Below are 13,610 nucleotides of genomic sequence, written 5' to 3' on the forward strand. Positions count from 1 at the left end.
GGGAATGCACAGCATTCAAATCACCTTTGTAAGTACAGGTATGGCAAATGCATGACACCAGCACCCAGCCGAGCAGCCACTTACATGCCACTGCATCACACTAACAACATCACATGGGCCTGCGCTGGCACAAGCTGTGTACACATTCAGCCACTCCCAGCCAAAGTAACCCTCCCCAAATGCTCACCCCTGGCTTGCTGCTGATGCTCCTTCAAACGTGCATCCAGCTCAGGCTGTGTCACTGCCAAGATGCGCTCTATTAGTGGTGTCATGCTGCACCATGCCAAACGCCCAGTGTGAGGAAGCAGCTGATGTCGTCCCACCTCTTGTGGAAGTGGGTGCGCCGTCGGTTTGAGACCCCCAGAGCTCGAACCTTCGCTGCAATGGCCCTCAACACGGCCTTACGCTGGTGTACCTTGAGCTGCAGGCATGGTAGACAAGAGGGGGAAATGATCAGTGACACAGTGTTATATACCGACATCTATCAGTATAGCAGCAACATACAAACTCATCACATATCCTACGATATGTCTATCAGAGACTAGAGTACCTCTGTATGGGAAAAGCTGATGTAAATGCATGCAGGTGGGAGGGGGAACACAGTCCCTGCACATCTCACACACATGCAGGATGCCAGCACTGAAACACCTATGTAGCCTGCCCACATCTCCAGTCCATTGTTGGGTTGAGCAACACATACATTACATATCAACCTGTGTTTGGGGGTAGACTCACTGTGTCCAAGACTGCACAGCCCTCAATGTCCCTGCCCTGTGAATAGACAACTGTGTCATGGATGTCACATTGAGGGACATGATCTCACAAATCCAAAATTCCCTTCACAAGGCCAGTCATGTGCAATCTACAGTGCTGAGATGGCCCATAGCTGGAGTGCAATGTGAAAAAACTGATGTCATACTCTGTAAGTAAAGTGATGTGTCCTTGTCAATGTAGGCAGGGAATGTGCTGGCCAGCTGGGCTCACACTGAGATGGACTACAGGGGCACACACAGCCATTCAGCCAAGCAATCACTGTCCTGACTACAGCATGAACAACCTTCTGTGTCACTGTATGGCTGACAACACAACACAGGTCACTCATATATACATGTGCAGGGAGGCAAACCTGTGGCATTGGGTACAAACACCCTCCCACTGGAGACAGCATGTCAGGCAGTGCATGACACTACCCCACACTCCCAGGCACATACTGCATCAGTCCAACTACATGTGTGGCCCCCCTGCACTACCCCCCACTGTTGAAGACTTACCACAACATTTGGGGCACCATATAGCATTGGGTACAGTGTGAGCCCCTCGTCCACTAGGACCTCAAGCTCCTCGCTCGTGAAGGGACTGGCACGGATCTTCTCTGTCCTTGCCATCACTGTGGACATGAGACAACAGCAGCAGAATAGGGTGGTGAGGTGTGTCTGGCAGCAGTCCCTGGAGGTAGCAGCAGATGGGTGGTTACTGGCAGCAGTCCCTGGAGGCAGCAGCAGGTGGGTGGCCACTGGCAGCAGTCCCTGGAGGCAGCAGTAGGTGAGGGGTCTCAGGCAGCAGTCCCTGGAGGCAGCAGCAGGTGAGGGGTGTCTGGTAGCAGGCTCTGAGAGCAGTGGAAATGTGAGGCTCACTCCCACACATATATAGCCCCCTGGGCTCATTGCAAAGGTGCCAAGCTGCAGCAATTGGTGGGTCAGGTCAAATGCATCCAATGACCGCCTCCGCGGTGGCGGAGCACGCCTACCGCAATATTCAAAATTGCATCATGCCACCGCTATCGAGGTTCCCATTGGCTCTAGGGCAAGCTCCATGGCAGTGACACACCGCAGGGGCCCGGTGTGCGCTAGCGCGATGGTACATCTTTCAAATGCATCCAATGATCGCCTCCGCGGTGGCAGGGCACGCCTACCGCGATCTTCAAAATTTCATCATGCCACCCCTATCGAGGTTCCCATTGGCTCTAGGGCAATCTCCATGGCTAGGACACACCGCAGGGGCCCAGTGTGCGCTACCGCGATTTTGGCGGCAGATCATGCCAACCTCCATTTCCCCATGTGTCCATGCCTATCACTACCGCACATGAGGGAATGGGGGTGCTGGTGACACACCGCCGGGGCCAGGCGGTAGCTACCGCGATATGGGTGCCATATATTGACACGAGGCACCGCCATTCAGGTGGCGGAGCTTGCCAACCGCCATTTCCCCATGTGTCCATGCCTATCACTACCGCACATGTGGGAATGGGGGTGATGGTGACACACCGCCGGGGCCAGGCGGTAGCTACCGCGATATGGTTGCCATACATTGACACGAGGTACCGCCATTCAGACGGCGGAGCTTGCCAACCGCCATTTCCCCATGTGTCCATGACTATCACTACCGCACATGTGGGAATGGGGTGACGGTGACACACAGCCGGGGCCAGGCGGTAGCTACCGCGATACGGGTGCCATACATTGACACGAGGTACCGCCATTCAGGCGGCGGAGCTTGCCAACCGCCATTTCTCCATGTGTCCATGCCTATCACTACCGCACTTGTGTGAATGGGGGTGCTGGCGACACACCACCGGGGCCAGGCGGTAGCTACCGTGATATGGGTGCCAGACAATGTCAATGGGCATCTGGCAAACATCAACAGTGCACAGTACCCACATGGTCAATGGCACATCATTGCGCACACGATGCCAATGTTCCATTTACTCCACTCGTGACTACACATGCCATGTTTGTGTGTGTGATTTTGTAGATTGGCCTGTACTCACTCACATGTCACTTATGGATTTGATGGTCGTGTAGGTAGGACAGTGTTATTCTGGGCTCTACAATGTGGACACATGTCAATGTGTTGAGGTGCAGTGACAATCACAGCGATGCTCGTCTCAATGAATGACGATCTATTTTGCATTGCCTCTCATGTCTGCTCATGCACACATTCGTCATTCCTGCGCCGACTGTGTTCATTGTGTGGTGGATGTGTGCCAGGTTGAAATGACGCATTAAGGTGTGACAGATACAGCAGCTAGGTAGGAGACAGTGGGGTTGAATTGTTACACATATGCTGGATGCGATACTCCCAGCCGTGCCCATGTGAAATGTGGCCATATCCCTATGTGCATTAACATTGACCAAGGTGGTGTTTGAGGTACTTGTCTTGTGTAAGTTGACAGGTGTGCCCTTTGTGTAGCTGAAGGTGTACCTACATGTAAGGTGGTCTGTTACTCAATATTGATGTCAGTCATTGTTGTCATTGTGTCATCCAGAATGTGATATGCTGTTCCCATCTCATGATGTATTGCATTGACATGTGTCCACTTTCATCTCAAATAGAAGGAGGCCAAATTTGATTCGTCACTTGACGGTGCTGGAGGACATGGAGGATGTGGCGATCATCCGGAAATGCCGTCCGGATAGAGCCACCCTGAAAACCCTTTGTGATCTGTTGGAGCCCCACCTGCTGCCTGGCCGGACATATCCAACAGCTTTCACCCCTACTTATAAGGTGATGGTGGCCCTGCATTTTTTTGCAAGTGGTTCGTTCCAAGAGACTGTGGCCAGTGCTGGTGGGATGTCACAAACGATGTTCAGCATGGTGCTGCGTGATGTACTGTCCACCATGATGATATACAAGGACAGATACATCCATTTCCCCAGGGGTGCTGAATTGCCAGCTGTGAAGGGAGACATCTAACCCCTTGGACACATCCCCAATGTTGTTGGTGCCATCGATACTGTAAATAATCTAGGGCAACTTCAACTCTATGAAAAGCTCAGAACATGTCAAATAAAAAGTAGTGACACTACAATTAAGAAAAATACAATATCATTTATTTATTATATATAATCACATATCTCATATAGAAAAATAGAATCACGATAAATCACTAAAAAAGTTTTTTTGACTTGTGCAGCGTACTTATTTCAATCATCCATCATGCATTCACACTTCTAATTTGTTTTGTAAATACAATTCTTTTTTTTGATAACAATACAATTCATTTATCAGCTATATGTAATATAACAATTACATTTTCATTAGAACATTTAATTTTCGGGTGGTTTTCCAAATAGTGCCATTGATTGCACCCATGTTGGGCTTGTGCCACCCCAGGCAAGTGAGCACATTTACAGGAATCGCAAGCATTACCACTCCATAAATGTTCAAGTGTGTGCCTGGCAGAAATGATCATCTCCCACGTGTGTGCCAAATTCTCAGGCTCGGCCCATGACTCCTACATCCTGCGGAACAGCATTGTGCCCCAGCTGATGGCTAATCTGCTTCCCGAGTGTGCATGGATTGCGGGTGAGTATGCCTAGTCGTATGGCATGCTGGGTGTGTGACCTGCTGCCCTCTGCCTCAGCGACATTGCAAAGTGTATTTGTGTTTGTCATACCTAGGTGACTCTGCATATCCCAACCGTCCCTGGTTGCTGAGCCCACTGAGGAATCCCAGGACCCCAGCAGATGTCCGCTACAATAAGGCCCATGGGAGGACAAGTCGTGTGGTGGAGCGTACTTTTGGTCTGCTCAAGTCACGTTTCCGCTGCCTGGACAAGATCGGAGGTGCACTGGGGAAGGTGTGTCAGATTGTAGTGGCATGCTGCATGCTCCACAACCTAGCCATTCGCAAGGAGATTCCCCTGCTCCTGGATGATGGTGAGGACCCAAGGCCCCAGCCTGCAAACCAACCCGTGTCCAGTGATGAGGACATTGGAGAGGAGGAAGGTGTTGACCTGCGTGAACAGATAATCTCTTACGCTACTTCACTTGAAGGTGGATGACAATGTACAACATACCCATTGTATGCTGATATTGCTGTAGTAGTGAAGGGGCATGTGAGAATTGTAACAGCAGCCAGTTGTAGACTCAGCAGTGATGGGCAATGTTTCTGGGACAGGTCATTTGGGAACATCTACAGGACATGTATGTTGACACTTGTTGCCCATTGTAATGTGTGCATGTTGGGTTATCCTGATGGTAGGTGTTGTGTGATGTCTGTGATGCCACACCCAGACCATTGAATGTTGTTCTGTTGTGTTTCCCTATGTGCCTTCAACTTCTCCTTGCCTACATACAGCCCATACTCCTGGCACATTGTGATCATGTTGAAGACTGTTCATCCTGCAATAAAGACAGAGCAGACACGACAACATGAGTGTAAGGATATTTTATTTGCAATGGTGAGATGTGAGGGGGGTTGTACATTTCCATTGGGGTATTGGTGGAGCAGTGAGTTGACAGTTATGGTAAATGAGATAATCGAGTAGTCACCACATTAATGTGGTGACCCAGTCCAACAGACAGATGCCATTCACAAGGCAGTGTGGGGAAGGACAGTCCAAAAAGTCAATGCAGTGGTGAAGAGGGTTGCCATCATGGCTGGCTCCGTGACTGGCATCTGGCAGGTGCTTTGCCTCCAGATACTCCCAGGGTCTTCTTAGGACGGCCCCTTCGTCATTTGGCAGGGGGGGGGCCTGCTGCAGGGCCAGTGGGGTCTGAAGACTCACCCCTCTCTGTGGACGCAGGGGAAGATGGTGAAATGTCATCCTGCAGCCCACCAGAGGGAGGTGGAGGTGTTGTCTGTGGCACAGGCCTGTCCCTCAGTAAAGCTACTTGCTGGCCCAAGAGGTCCATGATTTGTCACATGCGGTTGTCAATGGACCTCATCAGCAGGATGAGCTTGTGCAACAGTTCGTCCGACCGGCCCGTTCGTCCTTGGGCCTGTTCGTATGCGCCAAGGACTCTGGTGATGTGTTCCAGGGATTGGGTCCCAGCCTCCTGGTGTCTGGGGGTGACCCTGCCCCTCCCACCTACCCTGCTGCCACGGACCTGTTGCCTCACCACTGTGGGCACCCGCATCCTCTCCCTGCCCTCTTCCGTCGGTGGTGTGGGGTGGTCATCCTCTTGGACAGGGAGGGTGTTGCAGGCAGCACTGGTGGTGGTGGTGGTGGCTGGACAGGCCGTGACAGCAGAGGTCTGCTGTGAATTTGTTATTGATGCAGATGCGGTGGGGGGGACGATGGGGTCCTGGGACCTGTTGCTACCTGGCACACCAGATGGGCCGACTTCGAGCTCATCATCCATGGAATCCTGGGAGTCAACATCCGAGAGTCCATGTACCGGGGGGAGACTGGCTCTGCAGATTGCTGGTGTTGTCCTCTGCAGTGAGTTCTTGGTCACCTGTGGGTCAGATGGGAAATGGTCATTGTAGTTACCCGGCAAGCTTTGTGTTAGCTGTGTGTCATTCACTTTTTATACACTGCACAATTGATTGATCATCACATTGTTTACTATGTGCACTGCTGTGCTTCCTGACATGATGCAGTGGTACATGCATTATTTGTCCATGGTGTGAGGTGTCAAGGTATACCATGCGACCCGTGCATAATTAATGATTACAGGGACCTGTTGCCATCTAGGGACTGGCACAACATGTTTTTCATTGAGGACTCGTTGTTGATTTGTCTGACCTGGCAGGCGTCACATTTGGCCATGGACTGGCCATTGTCATCTCCTGCATACCTTTGTTCTGTCATGTGGATATCTTGATATGTACCACCACACATGCTTTCGTATTTTTCAAATGTTCCTTGTTGCACTTGCCCCATGGCGATGCACATGTAAATAGGTGCTATGCATGATTGTGCTCTGACTTTCTTCTACATGTGCATTGGTGTGTCACACTTTGGTAGCTGTGACAGTTTCCTTAGCTTACCTGTGTGCCCACTGTGCTTGGCAATGGGGTAGTTGTGCCTCTTTGTGCAATGAGAGGGCTGGTGTTGTCATATGGCACCATTTATTTTGTGACAAATGTGTGGGTGCACGTACTGGCTACTTACCTGTAATGTGCCCACATTTGGGTTTGGTATGTGACACATCTGTGTGTGCGTGGTGGAGGCTTACATCCTGCTCAGTGGGGTCACAGGACATAATAATATGTCTACCTACCTGTAAGTTTGTTTAGTGTACTGCAATGGCTTCCAAATGCTTCTGGAGGGTGGGGGTGGGCTCCATCCTGCTGAGGTAGGGGGCATGGTGGGAGTAGTGGTACAGGCCTCCCACCCACCCACACCCTCATTGTGGAGATGGCTACCTACCTGTGAGTTTGTTTGGTGTCCTGCAATGGCTTCCAAATGCTTCTGGGTGGGATGGGGGAGGGCTCCATCCTGCTGAGGTGGGGGGCATGCGGCATTGTGGGAGTGCAGGCATCCTACCCACAAACCCCCTCCCAGGGAAGATGGCTACCTACCTATAAATTTGATGAGGGTAATGTAATGGCTTCCAACTGCTTCTGGGTGGGGTGAGGGGAGGGCTCCATCCTGCTGAGGTGGGGGCAGGGGGCATGATGGGAGTGGTAGTGCAGGTCTCCCACCCACAGACGCCCTCCCAGGGAAGATAGCTACCTACCTGTGAGTTCGTTTGGTGTACTGCAATGGCTTCCAACTGCTTCTGGGTGAGGTGGGGGTGGGCTCCATCCTGCTGAGGTAGGGGGCAGGGAGCATGGTAGGAGTGGCAGTGCAGGCCTCCCACCCACAGACACCCTCCGAGGGAAGATGGCTACCTACCTGTGAGTTCATTTGGTGTACTGCAATGGCTTCCAACTGCTTCTGGGTGGGGTGGGGTGGGGGTAGGCTCCATCCTGCTGAGGTGGGGGGCAGGGGGCATGGTGGTAGTGCAGGCCTCCCACCCACAAACACCCTCCCAGGGAAGATGACTACCTACTTGTAAGTTTGATGAGGGTAATGTAATGGCTTCCAACTGCTTCTTGGTGGGGTAGGGGGAGGGCTCCATCTTGCTGAGGTAGGGGGCAGGGGGCATGGCGGGAGTGCAGGCCTCCCACCCACAGACACCCTCCCAGGGAAGATGGCTACCTGTAAGTTTGATGAGGGTAATGTAATGGCTGACACATGCTTCTGGGTGGGGTGGGGGGAGGGCTCCATCCTGCTGAGGTGGGGGGCACGGGGCATGGTGGGAGTAGTGGCACAGGCCTCCAACCCACCCACACCCTCATTGTGGAGATGGCTACCTACTTGTAAGTTTGATGAGGGTAATATAATGGCTGACACATGCTTCTGGGTGGGGTGGGTGGAGGGCTCCATCTTGCTGATGCTGTGGGGCAAGGGGGCCTGGTGGGAGTTGTAGTGTTGTCTGCCTGTACACATGCCCCCATGGTAATGTTGGTAGCTACGTTTGGGGTGAATGGAAGTGGGTGAATGTTGGATCTGTCAGACATGTTTTTGTGAGTGTGTGGTGCAGATGGATGGAATTTGTCCTAGGTGGTGTAGCTTTGTAGTTGTGCGAGACAGTACATATCAGTGTGGTGGTAGTCATTTGTTTGTACTTACCAGCCTCCACTCCCCCGGCTACTCCTGTGAGATCCTCTGGATGCAGTACGGCAAGCACCTTCTCCTCCCATGGTGTGAATGGTTTTTGTGGAATGGGAGGGCCACCGCCAGTCCTCTGAGCCAGCTCACAGCTCTTGCTTCTCCTCTCCTTGACAACCATCTTCAGATCATGCCACCGCTTCATGATCTCCTTTTTTGATCTTGGGATGGTCCCTACTGCATTGACCCTTTGGACTATCCTTGCTCACATTTGTGTCTTTCTGGCTAATGGTGTCTTTTGGACCAGGCTACCAAACAGCTGTGGTTCCACTCTGACTATCTCATCTACCATGACTGTCAACTCACTCTCTGTGAATTTGGGTATTTTCTGTGTGGCCATGGTGTGTGGTGTGCAAAGTGGTTGTGGGTGCAGGAGTGTGAGTGGTGGGTGTGGTTGTGATGTGTATGGTGTGTGATGTGCAGGGGGTTAGTTGTACAGGTGTGGAGGTGGTGGTGGCGCTGTGTGTGGTGTGGCTAGTGATGTTGTGTTGTTTGCCTCTCCTTTGAGCTGGGGTGTGTGTCCCTTCTCTCCTGGAGTATTGCAAAGGATTGTGGTCAGGGAAGGGGCTGGTTTTATACTCAGCTATGTGGGTGTGTCCAAATGGGGTATTGCTGTCAGGTGTGTTGTCTTGGGAAATGTATTTTTATTTTTGCCATGTGGTTGTGTCATTGGGGTGTGTTTTGTGTATTTGGGGGCCATGGCTAGTTTTCTGTGTGCACTTTTTGGACTTATTGTGGGTTTTTTGTTTCTTCCGCCATATTTTTCATGGATCGTCCGCAGCAGTGGCTATGCTACAGCTCTTCCGCTGGCTCTCCCATTCATCCCATTGTGCAACCGCGGTGGACGGAAACAGCGGTACGTACCACGGGACTGTCAAGGATATCCTAATTTCCAGTCCGGTGTCTCCGCTGTACTTGCGGCGGGTTGGTGTTTTTCCGCTGCGTACCCGACCGCAGCAGACGGATTTTGTCCATCTCCCCCCGCTACGGGTGGTTTTTCTTTGCCCCGTTTCATCACGGTCGGTATTTTTTGGCGGATAATCCTAATTTGGCCGCAGGTATTTCCACGGTGCCGGTGGGCAGTTGTTTTCCGCTTCCATGGTGGTCAGGGTGCTTTTCCGACCGCCATCCTAATGGGCCCCTAAGTGTATTAAAAATATTTCAAATGTCATAATTTACTTTTCTAACAACAATTACAACTAAAATCAAAGTAAGTGCTGGACAGTAAACCATAATAATTTACTATTCTGACTCCAAATCCAAGAAAAATCAAAGAAAGTGCTGGACAGTAAACCATAATAAATTACTATTCTAACTCCAGATCCAAAAAAAATTAGGGAAAGTGCTGGACAGTAAACCATAATAAATTACTATTCTAATTCCAAATTTCTAAATTCAAATTTATATTTTTTTCATTTTAATTCATTATGAAATTTTTTACAAAACATTTTTAAATTACTACTCACCCTTATCCCCTAAAAACACAACGGCCCACTCCTAAAATATATAAAAATTTAAACAATGTAATTAAATGTATACAAAATTTTTAATTTACTACCCACCCTTATCCCTTATAAACCCAACATCCCGCTCCTAAAATATTTACAATTTTTTTAATCTAACAAAAAAGAAATTTACATTTTTAAATTACTACTCACCCTTATCCCCTATAAAATAAACATCCCGCTCCTAAAAATTAATATAGAAATTATAAAAAAATAATATTTTTACATTTATTCTTAACCTAAAAACATAATCAAATTAGAAAATATAACATACAACATATATTATTTAACTAAATAAAAGTCCCATAATAAACATAATATCGATATAATTTACATCAATATCTTTTGCATCAACCTGGCCCATGCATCAAGCAAAATTGTCCTCGCTAAATTAGCAAATCGGTAAAATTGGCCGTTAGCGAGCGCCACACAACATATTCCAATGCGTCAACCCCAATAGCGAATAAACTACATAATCGCAAAAAAAACTCCCGGCAAATTACCGAACCGCAAATAAGATAATCGGAAATAGAGAAAACCACAATTGCGCTTGCCAATAGCGATTAGCAAATAAAGAATCGCAAAGGAATGCATCAAAATACGCAAATACCGAAAATCATCAAAATCGCTATTTAGCATGAGCAGAATAAGGGGAATCTCAAACAGGAGGTAAAGTTGATGAAACACACAAAAAAAAATCCCTCACAGGTGTAACCAATTTGAAACCCTTCAAAAATGGCACGGGAGACCCAGTAATTCTTTTCAAAATGGCAGCCCTCTACGTGTTTGCTAGGAGGATGAGAATAAATGCAGCAGCACAGCGCAGGAGGAGGATCCAGGAGAGGGTATTCAGAGTGCGCATTACATTGCTGGGCCAAAATGAGGATGAAGTATGTGACAAGTCCGTCTGAATCGTGCCATGATAATGCGCATAATTACTGACCTGAAACCACTATTGCAGCACCAGACCCGTAGGACCAATGCCATTCCTGCACACGTCCAGGTCCTATGCAGCCTGCACCTACTGGCGTCTGGAAGTTTCCAGGGGGTCGTAGCGGTAGCGGGAGGCATCTCACAAAGCACACTTTCACGCTTCTTCAATAAAATTCATAGATGCCATGGTGAAAATGATACATACCCACATCACCTTCCCCACAACCCCACAGCAGTTGAACCAGACCAAACAGGAATGCTACCAGGTGGCCCAATTCCCCCATGTCATAGGATGCATTGACTGCACGCATGTCCCCATCAGTCCCCCCTCTGCCAACGAGTTCATCTTCCATAACAGGAAGTCATATCACTCGATCAACGTGCAGGTCGTGTGCAATGCCAAGCATATAATTGCGGACATAGTGGCACAATTTCCAGGGACCACACATGACTCATATATATTCCGACACAGTGGCATCCACAGGCGTCTGCTCAACGGTGAATTTGGAGAGGGACACCTACTTGGTACATACATATACCTATTCATTACATCATTATCACATATTTAATTGCATTACTGCTGCTAAGCCTTTGCTTTCCACCCTGTAGGTGACAGCGCATACGCCTTGCGGGAATATATCCTCACCCCCTACCTCATCCCAGCAACACCACAGGAGCAGCGCTACAATGCAGCACATATTAGCACCCGAAATGTGGTTGAGAGAACATTCGGGATCCTGAAAAGTTGCTTCAGGATCTTACATAAGACTGGTGGTGCATTGCAATATAACCCCGAGACCTGCTGCAGGATTGTAGCAGTATGTGCCATGCTGCACAACATTTCAACCAGAAGGGGGATACCAATTGTGATGGACGGAAATGACAATGATCGTGATGAACAACCACCCACACAACATCGACAGTCACACGTGCCAAACACAGCTGGAGGTCAGAGGAGGCAGACATACATCATACAGCATCACCTCAGAGACAGGTAAGAATGAGCCAACACAAAATATTGTTGAGTGCAAATGTTTAATTCACATGAGCACATGTCAAAGTAAATATTCACATTTAGGAAACATGACGGGGATTGAATACTGTGTGAGAACAAATATAACCATTAACAGCACGGGAGTGCAATCACAATATTCAAGTGGACCATGGTTACACCACCATGGACAAATAGGTGGAACCGCATGTCTAGCACCTCTTGCCATGTACCCCCAGCCTCCTGTCGCATGGCTCCTCTACATCACCATGATTTGTGCCTGTGGCTGTTGAGCTGCGCAAACTGCACCTCCTGCTTCTGGTCTCCGGCACGGACATGCTACTCATGCTCGATGCCTCCTCACTACCCTCCTCCCCTTCCAAGTTGCTGGCACTCAATGTCCCAGACTGTAGATGTTCCACAGCAGTAGTCACTTGGCCTAAGGCCTTCGCAACATCCCCGCAGAAATGTCCTAGGTCTATCTGCAGTGACACGGAGCGGCGTGACAAGACAGCAGTGCTGTTGCAGAGCTTGGTGATGGCCCTAGTCTTCGCAGAAGAATGAAGCAAGCTCTGACGATGCCTCCTGCGCTCACTGCATTGTCCTGCTAGGACGGCACGGGTGAGCTCCTGTAGGCACTTCTTAATTTCCTGACTCCCCTCTGCTACAACTGTGGTTAGGTCACGCACACAGTCTGTCATCGTGCTCATGTTTTTGGCCAGTTTGGAGATCTGATGGTTCATTGTGCCCATATGTCTCCCCTGCAGGCGCTGAACACGCAGCATCTGGGACTCTACCCCACCATAGACATTTGGAGCCTATCCTGATTCCGCCACAATACTGCTCATGGACCTGCTCCGCTGTCTGACTCGGCCACTTGCTGGTGTTTTAGCTGGCGGAGGAACACGTGTCTGGCTGTGAACTCTTGTGGGTGCTGGGCTCGGCTCTGTTTGCATGACCTGCAGTGCGGGGACATGTGCCCTGCGTTTTGGTGGTGGTGGTGTTGGTGGTGCTAGTGGTGGTGGGGGTGGTGGTGTGGATTGAGGGTCCAGCGGAGTCTCTCCATCTGTCTCTGCCGGTGTCTCCGAAATGATGAGGCGCTCGCTGTCATCTGAGTCCACACGGAGATGCATCTGTGTGTGAAACAGTGCATTGTTATTTTATTTTCTTACTCTATCTGTTCATCATTTTGCCTACTTTTCACTTAATAAATAACATATTTAAACACACTGTTGGACATGTACTGCTGGTGTCATATCTTGCGCATTGGTGATTATCCATGCACACTTGGCTGACATGACTACAACTCCCATGATACAATTCGTATGTGAGGGTATATGTATAATGAACTTCTTCCTGCACACTGTGATTAGCCTGCAGCGTATTAGCGCAGACATGCATCTTACCTTGTTGTGTGGTTGCTGCGCTGGAGGTGCCCATTTGGGTGACTCCCACGACTGCCTCAGTCTCAATAGTCCCCTCAACGAGGTCCTCCAGGACTGTGTTGGTGGGTACTTTGGATGGCCCCCCTCCTGTGCCAGGTGCTTCCTTCACCCTTTCTGCTATGCGCTCCTTTGCACATTTCCTGATGTCGTATCACCTCTTCTTCAGCTCGTCAATGCTGCGGTGCGTGACTCCCACAGCATTTACCTTCTCCTTGATGCGCAGCAATATTTTGAGCTTCTCAGCTTCTGGCACCTACAGGGACAACTTCCCAAAAAGTTTTTTATGCTTGCTGCTCACCCCCTCAATCAGGTGTTCCAGTTCCCTATCAGAGAACTTTCTCTTCCTCTTC

This window comes from Triturus cristatus, chromosome 11 (genome assembly GCF_964204655.1).
Source record: "Triturus cristatus chromosome 11, aTriCri1.1, whole genome shotgun sequence".
Classification (NCBI taxonomy): Eukaryota; Metazoa; Chordata; class Amphibia; order Caudata; family Salamandridae; genus Triturus; species Triturus cristatus.